This window comes from Neopsephotus bourkii, unplaced genomic scaffold, assembly GCF_033783945.1.
Source record: "Neopsephotus bourkii isolate Nb327-2 ecotype Australia unplaced genomic scaffold, CSIRO-AGI_Nbou_v1 NB_1279, whole genome shotgun sequence".
Taxonomy (NCBI): Eukaryota; Metazoa; Chordata; class Aves; order Psittaciformes; family Psittacidae; genus Neopsephotus; species Neopsephotus bourkii.
Window position 1 is genome coordinate 4265459 of NW_026901764.1, and position 17835 is coordinate 4283293.

The window sequence follows — 17835 nt, forward strand, 5'->3', positions numbered from 1 at the left end:
GGGAAATGTGAACGTACATCTCCAGCCAATGTTACTTGCCTAAGACAAATCTATATTGCTCACAGTCCTGCAAAACTCCCTTGATCTGCTTCAAGAGAGGTGCCCATTTTAGCTGTCTTGAAGGATGCCAGACAGTAAACTGAAATTGCTCTAGTGTGAATATAACCTTCTGTGTGTGTATCTTGCCCCCAGGAAAAAACCAAAAACATGAAACCTGATTAAATTTTGTGTTTAAATGTAGGTAAAGGTAAATATGACAATGTCTGTCTTACAAAAACAAACAAACAAAAAAATGTCCCCTTCTGTCTTCCCTTCATGTTGAAGTGAGCCAGTAAATCAATTCTGATTCACCAAAACTTTGGTAAAATGAAGTAACTTCACTTCTCACCACAAGGAAACCGCAAGGGTATAATCATGGTATGGATACCAGAGCGTAACACTCTCCCAGTTTTTCTATATGGCCTTTACAAAATAATTCCAAGATGGACAATACTATATGGCCAGGGTCTGTATTCACAATGCAAAACCTGAAATCTAAGTAAGCAGAAGCTGCCTGCCCTTACCAAGAAGTGCTCAGAACAGATTTGTAGCAACACACTTCTAATGATGTGAAACCTGAAACCACCCTCATACCCACCTCCTTCCTGAACCCATTCACTGGGTGTGCAAAGTAACTGGGCACAGGGACAAGTCAGGGTTATAGGCATTATTCACTCTTTATAAGTGGATCAGAACAACAGTGGCCAATACTATCTTACCCTTCTTTTGAGTTTAGAAGGGGAAAATGAAACAGTGGATTAAGTTAATATATATTATCTGTGAGGAATGCATGGCTTTTTAGTGGGGATTTAATTTTCTACCAATGATCCCTGAATTTTACAATTGGGAATAGCAGCCTGGTCCATGGCTTTTTTTAGATGCTGAATAAGCATCTTAAATATCTTAGATCCATGTTGATTACATCAAACTGTTTCAGACATTAAAAGACCATGGCTTGCTTTGTGCTATACAGCAAAGGCCACTATCATTTATACGATCTGGACACTCAGCAAAAGAAATAAGAAACAGATTTAACTCTGTAGAATATGAACAATATGTCTTCTATATTACACAATATGTAGGGTTAGGGGTGTTTTTTATGTAGTACTCATCTTGGAGGAACTTAAAACAGTGCTTTATATTACAATGGTAGAATATCACAGCAATTCTACAAGTTTAGTGCACTTGCCATGGAGTTATACTGCTATAAAATGAACAGGGAATTTGCTTATGATTATGCAGCACTCTATTAAAAACATCTTCTCATATCCGTATAATCAAGCAGCACTTTCACCATCACCTGACACATGCATCCTAATACATTTCATGTTATTCATCTCATCAACTTTGGGAGAATTAATTGGAAAGATACACACACTGGTGTGTCCGCTCACCTGAGACATGAGCAAACACACCAGCTTAACCAAACCCAAGGGTTAAACCACAGGTCATTTCCAGTTCATTCACAATGAGGATTCTCATTTATACCATCAGTCATACCTCCTGTCAGCTGGAAATAAAGAAACACTGCTCATACCTTGAGGCTACAGTCAGGCATAACTACAGGATAATTTGTCCATATACTGCCTAATTTCAACAGCAGCTTGAGATACTAGGAAACTGGGCATTTTTTTCTATTAATTCTCTGCACCCTTCATAATAACTTTCCAGGGAAAAGAGGAAAAAAAAATCTAATAAAATGAAAAGCAAAAATTAAAACTTCTCCTTATCACTCTGGAATCTTACAGAGAAAGGCCATGCACTTTAGGGATGACATTTCTGACACCTCCCTCTCAACTATAGCCTACAGTCTCTCCCACTTCCTCCCCACTCTACACATGATGGTGGCAGACTACCCAAGCATCATAAAGTCACAAAGGTACCAAGCTGCCATCCAAGAGTCAGGTCACACCACTGAGGAACTACTGAGTTAGTCACATATTTGTGTGTTTTAATTGCACTTTCTTGGTCTTTGAAGACAACTATGGAAAACAGACTGCAGATCATTTTAAGGGGATGCAAGCTTCAGAGAAAGTAGAGAAGGCTATTTGCTCATCTCACACACAGGGTCGAATTTGGCATGCCTGCATTTTTGCATTGTCATGCTCTTAGAAGAAGAAAGCATTTATTTTAAAAAATAAATAAATTCCAGTCTTTTTTTTTTCTTGAGAAGGAAGGCTTCCTTTCATGTCCTGAGAAATGTCATTCTTTGTCTATGCAATTATCCAAGTACATCAACAATGTACTTGAAGTAGCGAAGTCAATTAATGTACAAATTACTTAATCCTTCATAGTTGTCCTTCATGTAATAAACAAAGCTTATTTCTATCTCATAAACTGTTTAAAGGCATTGCTTCATGAAGGATGTTCTAAAAGATACCACATAACCAGTACCATTACTTTTATGTTGTATTTTGGTTTCCTTTCTGAGTGAAGGTTCTGCTGCCTTGCAAAGACAGATAGGACAGGATGGAACTGATTCACTGTGCAGCTACGGATTAGCCTAACCTCCCCGATTTGCAGTCTGCCCATGTGTACAATGGTGCAGCTCTGCACAGGATTGTTACGAGGATTAACTAAGTGACACTGCAAGGCTTTGAGACCTGTTCAGTAAAAGTTATTTCTATAGAAGTGCATATGCATAAAAAGCTAAATGATGCCAGCTGGCCTTTCATCCTGGGCAGCAAAAACAACTTCTTACCACACACATTTCTTTTAGTGGGCACCAGCAGCATATTTTTTACTTCTGAGTTCCTGGGGTTTGCCTTAAAACATACAAACCATTTGATTTTCAGGAATACTACAATTAGAAGATTGGTGCAGAAATGTATTTCAGTGATTATCTTCATTAACCCGACACAGGTAAGAATTGTAATCATTGTAACACCCTCCAAAATGAGAAATGATCCCTGTTTGCAGCACACAGCTCTGGATTCAGCAATTTGTATCTTAGAGGGTCTGCAGTGAACTCTGCATTTCAATACAACCCTGACAACTGAGTCACAATACTCCTTGAAATGAAGCAGAAAGCTGCTGTTGTGGGACTGGCCTTATATGACATGGCACTATCAAATGAAGATACATAAGTAATGATTTTTCTTCCAATTTTCCCTCTGTGCTGCAAATGACCATGTTTTCTGGAGCCCTCCCTCAGCTGCAGAAACTTGGATATGCTCCACCTGCTTATGTTTGCTGACAGACGCCACAGGAATTTTCACTTCATCTGTTTCACAGATGCTCAGACTCTTTTCTCAAGACACGTCATACAAAAACATCTCCAAAATAATTTGCAGGATTTCAGTCAGCACAACTGTGATGGCTGTATGTAAGGTAAAGCTCAGACAGCTCTTAAGAAATTGCAGCTCTGGAATGAGTGTCTGGGACCGTAACAGCACTCATTTAAATCTTTCTGCATGACACATTTATAGTTTTCCATGTAGTCAAAAGGGCAAAGGGGTTGGTATGGAGAAAGCTGCTACAATGTGAGAAACATCATGCACTTCTATAACCTCTTGCACTCAAACTGACATGAAGGTAATTGCTAATGGAAAGCAAACATGCAATCTAATCCTAAATGGAGAGGGAAAGAGAGGGAGAAGAATTACAGCAGGATCTTTGTGTTCATAATCTCTATATCTCACTCCAAAATAAAATTCACCACTTTACTAAGGAGTTAATTGGAATAAAACTGATCTTACAAAATGTGTTGCATAGTATTATTTTAAATATTAAATTGAAAGGTTCACCTCCCTCAGTCATCTGCCTTGCAGCACAAATGTCAAGCAGGACTCTTGACCATTACAAGCCTGCCCCTGCTTCACTGCAATTCACCCATCCCCAGCAAGGCACCCATCAGGCATGCCATTCTGAGTCACATAGCAGAAGATGACGACTCAACTGCAAAATGAGGGCACGCTGACAAATTTAAAGAGACAGCAAGAGTGCCACATGATTGTTCACAAAGCTCACGCTACAAAGTCCAGGGGCGAAATTACCTACACTTCTCTCCTCCGGTTTCAAAACGGACTTCCAGAGAGTCCTCTAGCATCACAGTGGAGACTCAAACTGAAACTCTTTTGTCTGAAATGACAGGAATTTAATTCCCACAGCATAAATTCCTTTTGAAAGTACTTCAAATGACTACATCCCAGAGGGCTTCCTTTTGTTCCTTTTGGGGGGGATAGCAATGCTTACTGCTGTTGACTTCGGTTATCAAGTTGACAGAGGTTGCAGAAAAGCTGCAGGTGCTCACATACAGACCTTGGGCACAAGCAGCTGCCTATTCCAAAGATTGTGATACATTTCTGAGCACACACAGGAGACTCTGGACCTGTCTCATACCGGCCCTGGCCCCTTGCTGTGGGGCACCACAGAGGCCTGGGGCAAGCAGGGTCAGCACAGGTCTTTGAGGCCTGGGACAAGGCTACATATGTCCTCACCCTCCTCCGTACCCAGACGGCAGGACAGACTGCCTGTCTCTGAAAGATGGGGCCACCTGGACATGGAGAACAGACAAAGAACCCCAAAAGTGCTCACTTGACGTGACCAGCAGCCACGTAGAAGCACCCTGCCCTGCCATAGCCCCACCGCAGCCCTGAGGCAGAGCCCTAGGTGCATGACAGCAACAAGTTGTGTTGGGCTTTGGCAGCCCCATCCCTGACAGGCAGGGTGAGCATCCCACAGATGCTCACAGAAATCCCAAATCAGGGGTCTGTTCAACTCCCACTTATTTGTTTACTTATTTAAACCCAGGCTCACTTGCCTGTGACATGACCACACACAGAACCCGAAAAGTTGACACAACTACAGCTGGAGAGCAGGACCAGGCCACAGAAATCCCACCATACGTTCTTCATGCCAGATTTTACTTAGTTGCCCACCACACCCCCACATCTAAAAAAACCCAACAACAACAAGAAAACCCCAACATTTGCACCTTATGTAAATATGCACGAGAGCATTCAGTCATGCTACATGTAAATGTCAGACAGCAGCAGACACCTGGAACTTCAGGGGTGGCCAGTGCCCATGCATTCACATCTCACCTCAGAACAGTGGAATGGAGCTATCAATGTACCTCCCAGTCCAGACAACACTCACCCGTCTGCCCCACATTAAACCCCCTTCAGAGCACAGCCACAGCAATAGCTGCACACTAGCCCCTTACCCTGGGACAAGTTTCACCCTGCAGATACACACTGTTTACATAAAAGTGATAACATTAAACAAAAAAAAATATACACAGAGATAAGGAAAGTCTTGCAGAACAAAAGCCTCAGAGCAGTTCATCAGTAAGTCGCTGGTAATTAAAGTCATTCAGTTTATCCTCAGTACTTCTAAGGAAGTGCTGTAAACTATTACAAACTTAAGTTATATATACAATATATTTATTAGGTAATGAAGAGTCACTCAATTTGTTTGGCCTTGTATGAAGACCTCCAAATGCAACCCAAGGCAAAGCTCTGGGGTGAAAACACACCTTTCTTTAAATCACTATCAAGCTGTTTCATAAATATAATTTCAAAAATTACTTACTATTTTTAACACTTCAGCCTAATAACAAATGTCAAAGAGCACTGATCCACATATGCTGTTCTCAATTACTTTGACTTCATTATCAGACTGCTTTCAATCATTAGCAATCCCAAGCCTCATGTCAAAGTGAAAGGCCAAATTCTCAGACAATCTAACTTCGCATGGCAATCAAGTCAAAGGAATCATGCTAATTTATACCATTGCAAAGCCAAGCCCAAAACTGCATCTCATTAACAATAATTCCCATAGGGATTCTGACCACTGTAGTTACAAATAGGTGACAAAGCTGAGTCGTATTATTGTGCTATTTATAAGAGTAAGTCAGATGTTAGCACAATGGAATTACTTCCTGCCTATAGGTCATTCCATCATGATCTAGAACCAGTTTATTTTCTGCCCTTCCTGTCCCACAGGATACTCAGAATCAACTTCAATGACATTCTCAAAATAATCACGACACACATTATCTTACCTTGTTCAATTTTGTCTTTTCCTTATCACCTTTCTCAACTTAGTGCTCAGCTATATCAGTCTTTACACAGATCCTTCTTTGATCCTGGAGATATTAAATTAAATCGCTTTCTGACTTGAAGCTTGCTTTTTTTCCCTCCTGTTTCCTCTCTGCTACTGAAAAATAAATTTGCGGATGGGGAAAGCCACAACAAACACTGATATAAAACAAGTCCCTGAGGATGAAGAAAAATCCCACCAAATAACTACCCATTGACAAATATTTCTCAGCAAACAGTTTAATGAATCTTCATTGCATCTTATAAAGTACACGTATAAAGACAGTTTCAACTTGCTCTTCTTCCAAAATTTGCTCCTTTTAATTAGAGTGGTTACTTCTACTTGAAATGTTTGTGTATGGGCACCTATTAAATGTAAGGTTATCCTTAATTAAGGAATTAAGGCCATCTTTCAGCTGATTAATCTCCACACACACACACACTCGCCAGTGTCTTATGTTCTAGCAATCAGAAAGCAATCCAGATATCTAACAGGAAAATGGACATCAGCTCCCAAGAAGGGATAGACCATATCCTCACTGGATATAAAACAGGATTTTGTTCTATCAAAGTTAGCAGGACACTACAAATTCAGCATTAGTTTTTCATTCACTGATAAAGCATGATGAAATTCATTCCAGATTTGCATTACTGTGAAATTCAGTATCCTAATTCTACCGCCATATGTATTAATAGGGTCTTGCTGTGAAATTATTAAAGATGAATAACAGAGATTTGAGGGTTAGTAATACAAAAGAACATCTTAACCTAGGAGTACTTACTGACTTTCCAAACCAGACTGTAAACTTTGAGAAAGGAGATAGATCAATTTTAATTTTTTTTCAATTAAAAAAAAAAAATTTTTTTTAAAACAACAGCAAAAAAGAAGTACCATACCTCTGTTGCACTTCTCATTCCTATACAATCTAGAATCTCAGAGAAGAAAGCTTACTGGATTGCCACAAGCCTGAAGCCAAATATTCACAATAGATTACAATAAAGATGTTTGATTAGCAATAGATAATATACATCAAGCCTTAAAACTGCTCAGAAGTATTGCCTATGGTTATTGTTATGAACTTTTAATTAACTATGCAAAAAATATTTTCATTAAACAAATGAAGAAAAAGAAGTTATTAGTCTCAGACACTGACACCCAACCCCAGGAATGGAAAAACTTCTTTCCTCTCCCAAGCTAATGTATTTATACATCACACTGCACTGCAGACTATATTGCGATACTACGAGAACAGGATTACTCCTGGAACCAACAGAAATGGAGGTGACACACCCAGGACATTCTTTTCTATGATGACATAGTATTATTTTGATTGCAAAAAATCTACATTCCAGCATCCTACGGATCTACGAACATGGGCAGCAGTACCTCATATACAGAAGAATGGATCTGTAATCCAATTTCTGCCTCCGTTTTTGCCAATATAATCTGCTTCAGTAGGAAGCTTTCAAGGCATAGGATCAGCCCCAAAATAAGAACTGATAGCTTGGGGCACAGTACAGCTGTAAACAGAGATTATGAATTCCTGAGAAGGTTCACATTGGCTCAGACTAGTGTAAGCAGTGGATACTCAGTGCGAAATGCAAATTTTGCAGTATTCTAATGGAAATCAAAGAAACAATATCCATGGCTTCAGGGGAAGAGCCACTCAGAATACCTTCAGAATAAGCATACATCTTTCTTGTGAAAAAGTATGCCTAGAAAGATCTGCCAACAGCTCTCCCAGAATGTTTCATGCTGCTGAGTGGGAAGGTGCCCACTGCAATAATATAAGGGAGCAACAGCCACAGAACCAGGAGTTCTTTTGATTTTGTTAAAGAATAACCTCACATTCTATGAAGGAAGGGTGCCTCCTCCTCCTGAGAACCAGCTCACAGCAGGGCCCATATGCCTAAGGGTTACAGAGAAGCACCAGCTTCCCTGTGCTCTCCACCACAAACCACAGCTCCATCCTTATGCTGAAACAGCCACACCAACATGGAAATATTTCTCAAGGACACACTAGAACAAAACAATTGACAGTGTCTGCAACATCTCCTCAGCGTAACAACCACAGTAAATTTCAATCTCATTTTAATTTTTATACATCAAAAGCTATTAGGTTTTAGATATTTGCACCTTAATTATTATGGAAACAATTAGCTCCCACGACCACAAGGCTGTGCCCGAGCAAATGTGATGAGCACAGTATTTTCTACAGTATAAAAAAATAAATATCCTAACACATGTGTAGCTATCTAAGACTATACAGTTGCCACTGTTAGTGTCTTGGCTTTGCGCCAGAGTGCAAAAGATGGAACTTACTGACACAAATTTATTATATAGCATTATGTATTTGTGTAATTGAAGATTACCTCCTAAAGAATTCTGGAATTTAGGCAGTCAAAATTTAAGTATTCCCTGCTGTAGAGAGATTAATTAAAAATATATATATATTTAAATATTCTTTCAGAGAAAATTATTTTGGTATGCTATCTCCTACAAAGACAGCTATAATTGGACAACATCTCCAAGTACTCTGAAATGTGGGATTTCTCAAACTGACAAAACAAAAAAAAACACCACATTTGTGTTTCAAGATACAAAATTATTCCATGGAGTTTTATATATCAAAGGAATTTTATTAATATATATTGCTTTTTAGTACATTTTTTCAATTAATTACTGCTTAGTATAAGTATGCATTTTAATTCTCAGCATCTTTTTTAGTTTTCCCCTACCATAATTTATCCGCAGTGTGGCCACCACACAGTCTTCCCCAGAGCTTTGGTATGGCGATCCGACCTCTACAAACAGGGCTGCTGGCTGAGAAAGGCAGCTGAACAGCAGGAGAAAACCAAGCTGGTTTAGAAGGTATTTCAGAATCTTTCTGGGTGAGAAATACTATAGAAGTACAAATGACACATAGCAAAGAGCTGAGCATTCAGTAGCACACAGTGGCTGGCCTCCTTGGTACCTCACAAGTTTCCCACCTGTTTTTACAAACAAGGGTGAAATTCAGGAATGGCCAGGGCTCATTCTTAACCATGTCTCAGGGAACATTTTTAATTCCAATATATTTGCATTTTACACTGTGCTCTTTGAATGCCAATCGCTATCTCTTCCATAACTAATTAAAATATAAACTGTTAGTGCCTTGTTTTACATTAAGAGGTTTGATTTAATTATTTCTGCTGATAAATACCATTTGCTAACAAAATTGAGGGCTCACAACTTCCAATTCAAGCTTTTGTTGAATCAAAGGCAGCTAATAACATCAAAGCTCTGAAGCCAAAGGAAATGCTTTATTCCAGTCAAAGGGATTTCTGTTTATGCTAAGAAGTCTTTTTCCCAGGCTCCATATCATGTATCATCACCCATTCTCTTCACTGGGACTCACTGCACCCAGTACAGAGGCAGAACTACAGGAATAAGAAGAAATGTACACAGTGGTTTTGCAAGCAATACAACACATGTACAGAAGGGAGGAGTAAAGCAATAATATGCTAATGGATGCTCTGATTTTTTATTTCCTTGAGCTTTTGAACGGGTTTTTGTTGTTTAGGGAACTATTTTCTGCAGCCTAATTCCAAGGAAAATGGGCTTGAACGTATATCCAAGCAAAGTCTGGCTCACATCGTGCAACATTTCTGGTCCTATTTCTTCATGCAAGACAGCAGTGCACAGACAAAGCTAGGGACCCTGGGCCTTGCTCCCAGGAACAGCTGAGAAGACCCCCAACACACTAATTGGCAGAACTTGGGGAGGGACTTCTCTTCCCAGGTTACTGGTCTGGACATCGTCTGCATGGTCCACAACAATTAGAAGCCTTCCTACCCAGCCCAATGAGTAGGGAACACAATCCTGCAGTCCTCCTGGGAGTGTGTGCACACACACACACAGAGGAATATTTTCATTGTACATCCCTCTTGAAGCAAATCCAAGGGCAACCACATGGAGAAAATCCTGTACCCAGGGTAGTTCAAGCCCTGTGCTGGACACCAATGTGTAGGGCAGCTCCCAAAAATTTTCCTGTCCTCCCTGTCACCAGCACCCTCCTCCCAAGGTGACAGTATTATTCTTTCTATGGAACTCTTTAAAATGGTTTGAGACACACGTTCTTAATAAAGATCCAAAAGTAAACAGAAATAGGTAAAACTACTTTCCTTTAACTAATGTACATATATTCAGAGTAAAATTATTCCACCGTATAGACAAAACAGTCATGTACTTTGTCCTGCAAAGGTAGTTAAAGCAGAAGCATGAAGCTGACTGAAATACATGACCATTTTTAGATAGGATGTAAGAACTTCCTGAATAACAAGATGCCCTTTACTTGAACCATGGCTTGAAAAATGTCACCGGTGCAAATGCTAAGAGAAAAAAACACCACCAACATATCTGACAGGAAATAACTTCCACCATTCTCAGAACACATTAGATTTAGAATGCCACTTTACCAGTAAGCAAATAAAATTATGCCAAAATACATCCAACATAGCAAAACCGAATACTGAAAAAAATCTTATTTGAAGCAGGTTCAGTTTAAGATTAATTCAATTGCTTTAGCCAATTCATATTCTCCACAAAAGACTCCTGGACTTCAGGAAATGAAGCATTATGATGCTTTAACTACATTCTCCACTTGCATCTACCCTTCATGTTTCTATTAGCTCCTCTGCACTCATTTGAAGTATAAATCCTCAATGACATAAATGGGTTTTCCATGCATGTAATAAAAAAAAGATCATATGCAAGAGAGATCCTCTCTGAAGCTGAAAGCTGAGAGCAGCCAGTGCCAAACACCATGCAGTGTGTGCTGCCTGAGGGGAAGCGTCTGCTGTCCTGCATGGCTACATCCCACCACACTCACAGTGGAGCCCACAGCAAAGCTCTCATTAACTTCACAGGTGCAGAACAGGACCTTAACATACAGTCACATGAAATCAGCACATGCAGCTCTCCATTTCCAATATCAGAACAAGACTCAGCCAAATTGTCTACAACACTCTGGGCTGCAGTTGTGCGTAAGGCTTCTGCAAGCAGCTTACACTTCTCTAGCTTCAGCATTACGCTGCCATGTTTTTATTATTTTTTTTTTCTGTAATACTACATGAAGACAAAGTAAACAAGATTATCCATCTTCACATGGCATACTTGTTGGGCCATGAGTTTGATGCATTCACTTTTACAAAACACATACAGAAAACCTCTTTATCTCTCACCAATGAGCACTATATCTAAATAAACTGAAGATACCAAGATCTGTACCAGGCAAAAGTTCACGTGTGTCCTTTTGGTTCATTCGATGAGGGGAGAAAGCAGCAGAAAAATAAGCTCTCAATTCACAGCACAAAATATGTAACGCTAAGGATAATAGCAGAAGGCCCTTAATGAGGCAAGAAGAAAATAAGCTCTGTGCTTCACACTCACATTAAACATGGTAGAAAACAGTAGGCTGGGGAGTGATGGTACAGTTTAATTTGTCTCACTTGTTTCTTTAATAAAGTTAATGGCTATCTTAATATTACAGGCTTACAAAATGGTAATAAAGACCAGACATCTAGATGGACTTGTATTTACAGCTGGATAAACTACACTCAAAACGATGCTATAGCTGCAATGAGAACATTTTTATTAGGGCTCATAAGGGTAAAGTGAGGCAGGTTTAAGAATATGTCCAGTGTCCAACCAGCTATGGTTTCAGTAGCCAACACAGCAACAAATGCTCAAGAGCAGTAGGTTTTTTAAATTACTTATGGAAATTTCAGTAAAATGCTAGATTGCTAACTACCAAACGACTACTGACATTTGGAGTTCCCCATCTCAGGAAGTCTTAAAGCACATTTTCAGCCCTTTTGAGCCAACAGGACAGTACAAACAGGAAAGCACACCTTGGTCTCTGAATATTCCAATTGGAAACAACATGATCTTTGCATTAATTTTGACTTAATCAGTATCAAGACACACAAAAGCAAACAGCACCCAGTAACAGTGCAGCAGTGGGGAGCCATTTGCCTGATCTTCAGATGGCCAGAGAAAAAATCAGGAGTTCAGGGACCAGTGAAGGGGAAGAGGCATGAGGCTGCAGTTGGCACTACCAAAACCACACTGTGGGCTCCTGGCTGCATGACACTGAGAGGATGGTTCACCAATTTGGGCATTTTCTGAATGTTGAGGGGCCTCCATGCCCTACAGATGAGGAGCACACTATCACCTGAAAGTTAGAATAATGTATTTGGCCACCGCCACGGCTGAGCTGATTAGGATGGGACACAAGTGGCACAGGTTGCATACGACAGAAATGCTGGGCAAAACAACTTAGAGAGGTCTCCCTGAAGGAAAATAAAAACCTAACAAAACCATCAAGCCAAAACACAAAGAAAAACAGTCTAAGTTTTAAAAGTGCAATGAGGAATAAGAGCAGCAACACAGCATTAATAAGTCTGCTGCAGAGGCATCTGAGGTAGAGTAGAAATGGGGTATCTTGCAAGCATATGGTAAGAGACAGTCCCACTGCAAGGCCTTTGCAATTAAGATTAACAAGGCAAAAAAACAAAAATAAGCAGCAAGATCTGAGCAGACATTATTCCTAAATGAATCTCTTACACAAGGAATTAGAAACAGGCCTAGCAGGGCAATTTTAAGACAATTTATTTACTAAGTATCCCAATAAGAAGCATTTTTTTTCTATGGATCATAACCAGACCATGATCAGTATTACTCACTATTCATCCTATAAATTCATTAATTGCTTTTCCTGTGCAGACTAACTTTCAGTCTCTGCTACCCTGGTGTAAATCCTGTTCCTCAAAGCATCTTGAGACAGTTTCGCATGCACAGACTTTTATCAGAAGGGCCCACAGTTGATACATGCATTGTGTCTAATGGTGAAAGTTACTTTTGAGAAAATAAGAAAAATAGGAGAAAGACAGAGACACAAAAAGGAAAATGAAAACTCTTGTCAGAGGCCAGTAAGGCCAGAAGAGCAGCCACAAGGACAGGCTGATCCAGTGTGGCTTTGGTGAAAGGGCACAGACCTACAACTGGAGGGCAGGCTACAGGAATGCAGGGCAGCCCCTTGGCACTGCACAGGTTAAGGCCCTCAGGCACTCCCCAGCTCTCCCAGAAAACACCTCAAATCCAGTTAATAGGTTGACACAAGTATGACATCAGGTGTGTCCCAGAGTTGCAATAGTCAAGCTCTGGGCTTAACTGCTGACACTGCACTGTACCAGGGAAGCTCAACTGTGGCCCCTTCCTGCTGTACAGACCTCGAATGAACCCTACCATAAACATCACACTGCAGCAAGGTTAGTAGAGGAACAATTTTCATTTTGAGTGAAGCAACTGAGCTATTCTGAAAGACAAAGCTCTATTTATGTTATTTCGTGGTTATTTTTTAAATTCTCTATCAATGTGGGCAAGGCTTGATTTTAAAATGCCAGTAGCACTCTAATGTCACTTATGCAAATTGCTAAAGAAGACTTCCACCAATCTTGAACTAAGATACGCTATCACAGAAATTCCAACAACATACCTTCCACAAAGCCTGCATTAACAATCTCACCATCTCAATCTAATAAGACAGGCAAGCAATGAGTACCATGCCTGCAAACACTGTATCATTAATATACATTTTCCCATTTAATAAAAGCTTAGTCTTGAGAATGCAATTACCTGCAGTGTTTACTCTCGTCTCAGCCTTCCAGCTGCTGAGAAAAGCTTGTCCACTGGTGGGAACTGGAGGAATAAGATTGCCTAACCCAGGTGGATAACAACAAACTACTGATTATTCAGCACTGACTTCACTTTGAAGAGCCTTCCAATAGAAAGATTAAGAAACAATTCAGTGAGAAGTTAAACCTATGACACCACTTCAAAAATCACAGGCAGCATTTTTAACCTCTGTCCTTTCATATTACTGTAGCAGTACTGCAAAAGCTACAGCAGAAGAGGGAGAGTCATTTAGGCAGTTCTCTTCATGCCACCACCATAGTCCAAAGGGACAGAAATAAGAAACTTTAGACTCAGTATAAACTGATTAGTACATTAAGGAAGAATAAAACACACAGAACTTAACCCAAATCTGTTAAAAGGCACAGAGAAAACACTCATTTCTGAGTAGAGAGCAACTTATTTTTTGGAGATACTCCAGATTTTCAGTTTCCATCTGGTTGTTCTTAGTGTTGTGATAAGGGAAGAGTTTCCAGCTGAAACACAAGAGTGTACAACATCTGACATGAAAGACCTACAAGCAGGACAGCCACAAGTCTAATCAAAATCCTTGGGATCTAAACAAGACTAAACACATTTCTGCATACACACATATAAATCACAGCCATGTCTTCATACAGAAACATGTTCTATTTAAATAAAAACAAATTAGGAACCAGCTAGGAAGAACAAAAGACTTATTCTCACTCTTTTTTTTTCCTCCCCAGCAATGGGTGGTTTAGCTTAAGCTAATACTTGCCATTTACAATTATACAGTTAGCTAGTTGGGTTTTATCATTCTTCGGAGCAGCTACTGACCTTAACACTTGGTGCTGTACCATTCACAAATGCCATATCCATTGCAGGGAAGAGGCAGGATGCATGTGGGTGCTCAACTGAAGCTGCCAGAGATGACAACCCTCTGGGCACTGCATCCCACTGCCCTGCTCCGGTGGTCTCAGCTGGAGGAGGATGAGAAGCTGTGATTTCTCTGGGGCCAGAGACCTAGCTCTCACCTAACATACACCATGGCTTAGACAAAAGAAAATTACCCCCAGGAAAACTCAGAATCCAAATGCTTTATTGTACCCAGAAATCCTGCTCTGTTTCAAGCTGTCTGCTGATTTGGGCTGCAACACCAGAGTGCAGGGCTGTTGCTCCCTGTTTGCAAACAGGAGAGGTGGGGAAAGGAGAGGAAGGGGGTAAGAAGGTGCTCTTTTGGAATTACAGCCTTTGAGTCAACCCCTGTCTCACAGCAAAACCAGCACTACAAACCCCAAAACATATGCACCTAAAGCTCTGTGCTGCAAATCAGTGCCTTTTAGTGAAATCATGCCCACAAGTCTAGAGGGGTGGGAACGGTGACAGCAGAGCCAGCCCAAGCAGGCAGGTGTAGACGTGCAGAAGGAACAAGTCTTTAGCCTCCTGCTGTAAGGAAAGATACATTTTTAGGAAACGTGATGGTAACAAAGTTGCATTGGATCTGGAATTGGACAGGAAAGAAAAGCTCTCCAAATTTCTCAACTATTTAACTTTTCAAATTTTGTGGGGCTTCCCCCTAGACTACTTCCAGCAAGACATTTATCTGCTATTCTTAACCCCATTCAATTGCAGAATGAGATTGGATCTCAGCAGCAAAAGTTTTGTTTCTTTGGATTCAGCAGCTAACACCAAATGAAAGAGCAAAGAGAAGCCTGTCTCACAGTGCAAGGAAAACGAAAAGAGCAATTGCATAAGAAAACCAATGCCCAGACCTCTGAACAGCAAAGCAATTGCATGTGTCAAATTCCCACAACAAGATGGTGCCAGCTGAGGCTTATGTTAAAACTGTGCAATAAAATTAGATGTCTGGAGCCTCTGTCAGAAGGATGATGCTATCTCATTAATGGGATTACATTGAAAAATTGGAGGGATTTCAGTCAAGAGGAATAAAACGATTAAGGATCAAAAGAGTGTGACTCATAGAAGAAAGTGAAAACCGAATGCTGCGCTCTTGCCTGAAAAGCCCATGTCTCAGAACCAGAGAGGCTCAGTGGTACCAACCTTGGTGACACCACAGCATCTCCCTCTCCCTTACACCTGGAATAACAGTGTAGATCAGACCCCACCGAGTGAAAACTCATATTATGAAATACTGGCTTTGTTATGGCAACATTATTATTGTATCAGTCGGCAAGAAACTAATAAGCAGAGGGAAAAGAGGAGAAGGCAGTTAATCACTTACAAACAGCTGGAGGATACAGGCCCCATAAGAGAATATATTTTAACAAAGAAAAAATAAAAAAAGGGGAGGGGAAGGGGAAGAAAGAAACTGCAACTAGAGACACTGGGTAAAATCAGAGCTTTTCAGTTAATGACTGGAGAGGATTTCTTAGCCAGAGGAGCAACATACATGCAGAATCATCTTCCCAAGGCATTTCCCACTGCATATCACAACTGCTGAATCATCTGAAGAGGGTTAGCCACCACCCCAAAAACACCACTGTGAGACTCCAGCACTGGCAGGCGTGAACGAGCTACCAGGGGAAGGGAAGAAACAGTGCAAGCAGGAAAAGGAGAGCGTGGTGGCAGAAGATGTTCCTAGTCACCACTATGCTAGATCACAGGAAAAAAAAAAAATAAAATGAATAAATAAAAGAGATCTCTAAATATAGAATGAGATTCTCTTCAGTGAGGGGTTCAACATCTCTCTGCAATCCATCTTGTCCAGCTGAAGAACTGTAGGTTAAGTAAAAAGATTCATTTAAATTCTACACACATTCACAGAGATAAACTGATTTCAGAAAGTATTATTATGTCTGAACTCTCAGTAGGGGTGAAAACCAGCTACTTTGTGATCCATTTTTTTATGATAACTAATATTCTCTAAAAATTCATTAAATGCCAACATAAAGGACAAAACACATCACCATGGAAGAGCAGATGATATGAGCTACCATACAAAGCATATTAGGGTCACTTGCCCTGCATTCTTATGCGTCAGCACAGGGCAGAACTGCTTCCAACACCCAGCAGCAGTCTGTGACAGGCAAAAATTCAAACAAAAATGACACTTCTCAAGAAGCAGCTTTGCTGAGGAAGTGCCCAAACAAAGCCCTTCCTTCACAGCATGCACACAGCCCCTGCTCTCCACACAGTATGCCAAGAGAATCAGGGAAACACACCAGGAATCAATTTCTTCAACCCCATCTCACATCGGATCCTCCAACAAGGAAAAGTGCACATGCAGGCATGTGTGTATACACACCGGCAGGGAAGGGAGTTAGAACATTTAATTGCACTCTGGACCTTTTCCAGTGCACATACCATCAGGCAACTGCCTTTCTAGAGCTGACACTTTACTGAGCAGTGGAGGCTGAAACCCAGTCCTCTCCATTTTCACTAAGACCGTCAAGCGTAGGTGGATATTCCCTACAACTGACAGCTAGGCTGGGTGAAGAGGACTTGGCTGCCAAGCCCCAGCTCAGTCTGCAAGGTTGCCCATGGCTCTGGAAGGCTAAGTGAGCTCTGCCACCAAGGAAAATGGCTCCAAGAAAAGATGCAAACAAAGCAGATTTGTTTGCTATTTTCATATGGTTTCTTACCACAGAAGAACATACTCAAGTCTCTTAATCCATTAAACTTTAAAGAGCAGCTTTTTCAGAAGCTGTGCCGTAACGTAACTGGGCAAATTCAAACTGTTGCTTAACCAAATCAAGGCCCAAATGTCCTTCCTCTGCCTTTTCCTCTTTCTTAAAAAAAAAAAAAAAAAAAAAAAAAACCACAAAAAAACCATGAAACTAACCTCAAGTTTTAAGCTGCAACCTTATTTCAGCAGGTATATACCTCTGTTAGTACAGGTTGCTAAATGCAAATACACAGCATTTGGCCTTCATCTCCCATCTCAGCACTAGCATTTATAAAAACAATGGCAGTGTTTATAACAAGCAATGTTCATTGCAGGCTGTTAGAAACCCTCTATAATTTGCATTGTGCCACATAACTCAAACCTTTTTATCCTGAAGTCCAAAATTTCTGGTCAGAAATAACAAATAACTT

General features: G+C 40.4%; 1 protein-coding gene across 3 annotated transcripts in view; it reads right to left on the reverse strand.

The window, feature by feature from the left end:
* The window catches only part of PID1 (phosphotyrosine interaction domain containing 1), an 88275-nt gene that overhangs the window by 35947 nt on the left and 34493 nt on the right, over nucleotides 1-17835 (reverse strand). The window lies entirely within an intron of this gene.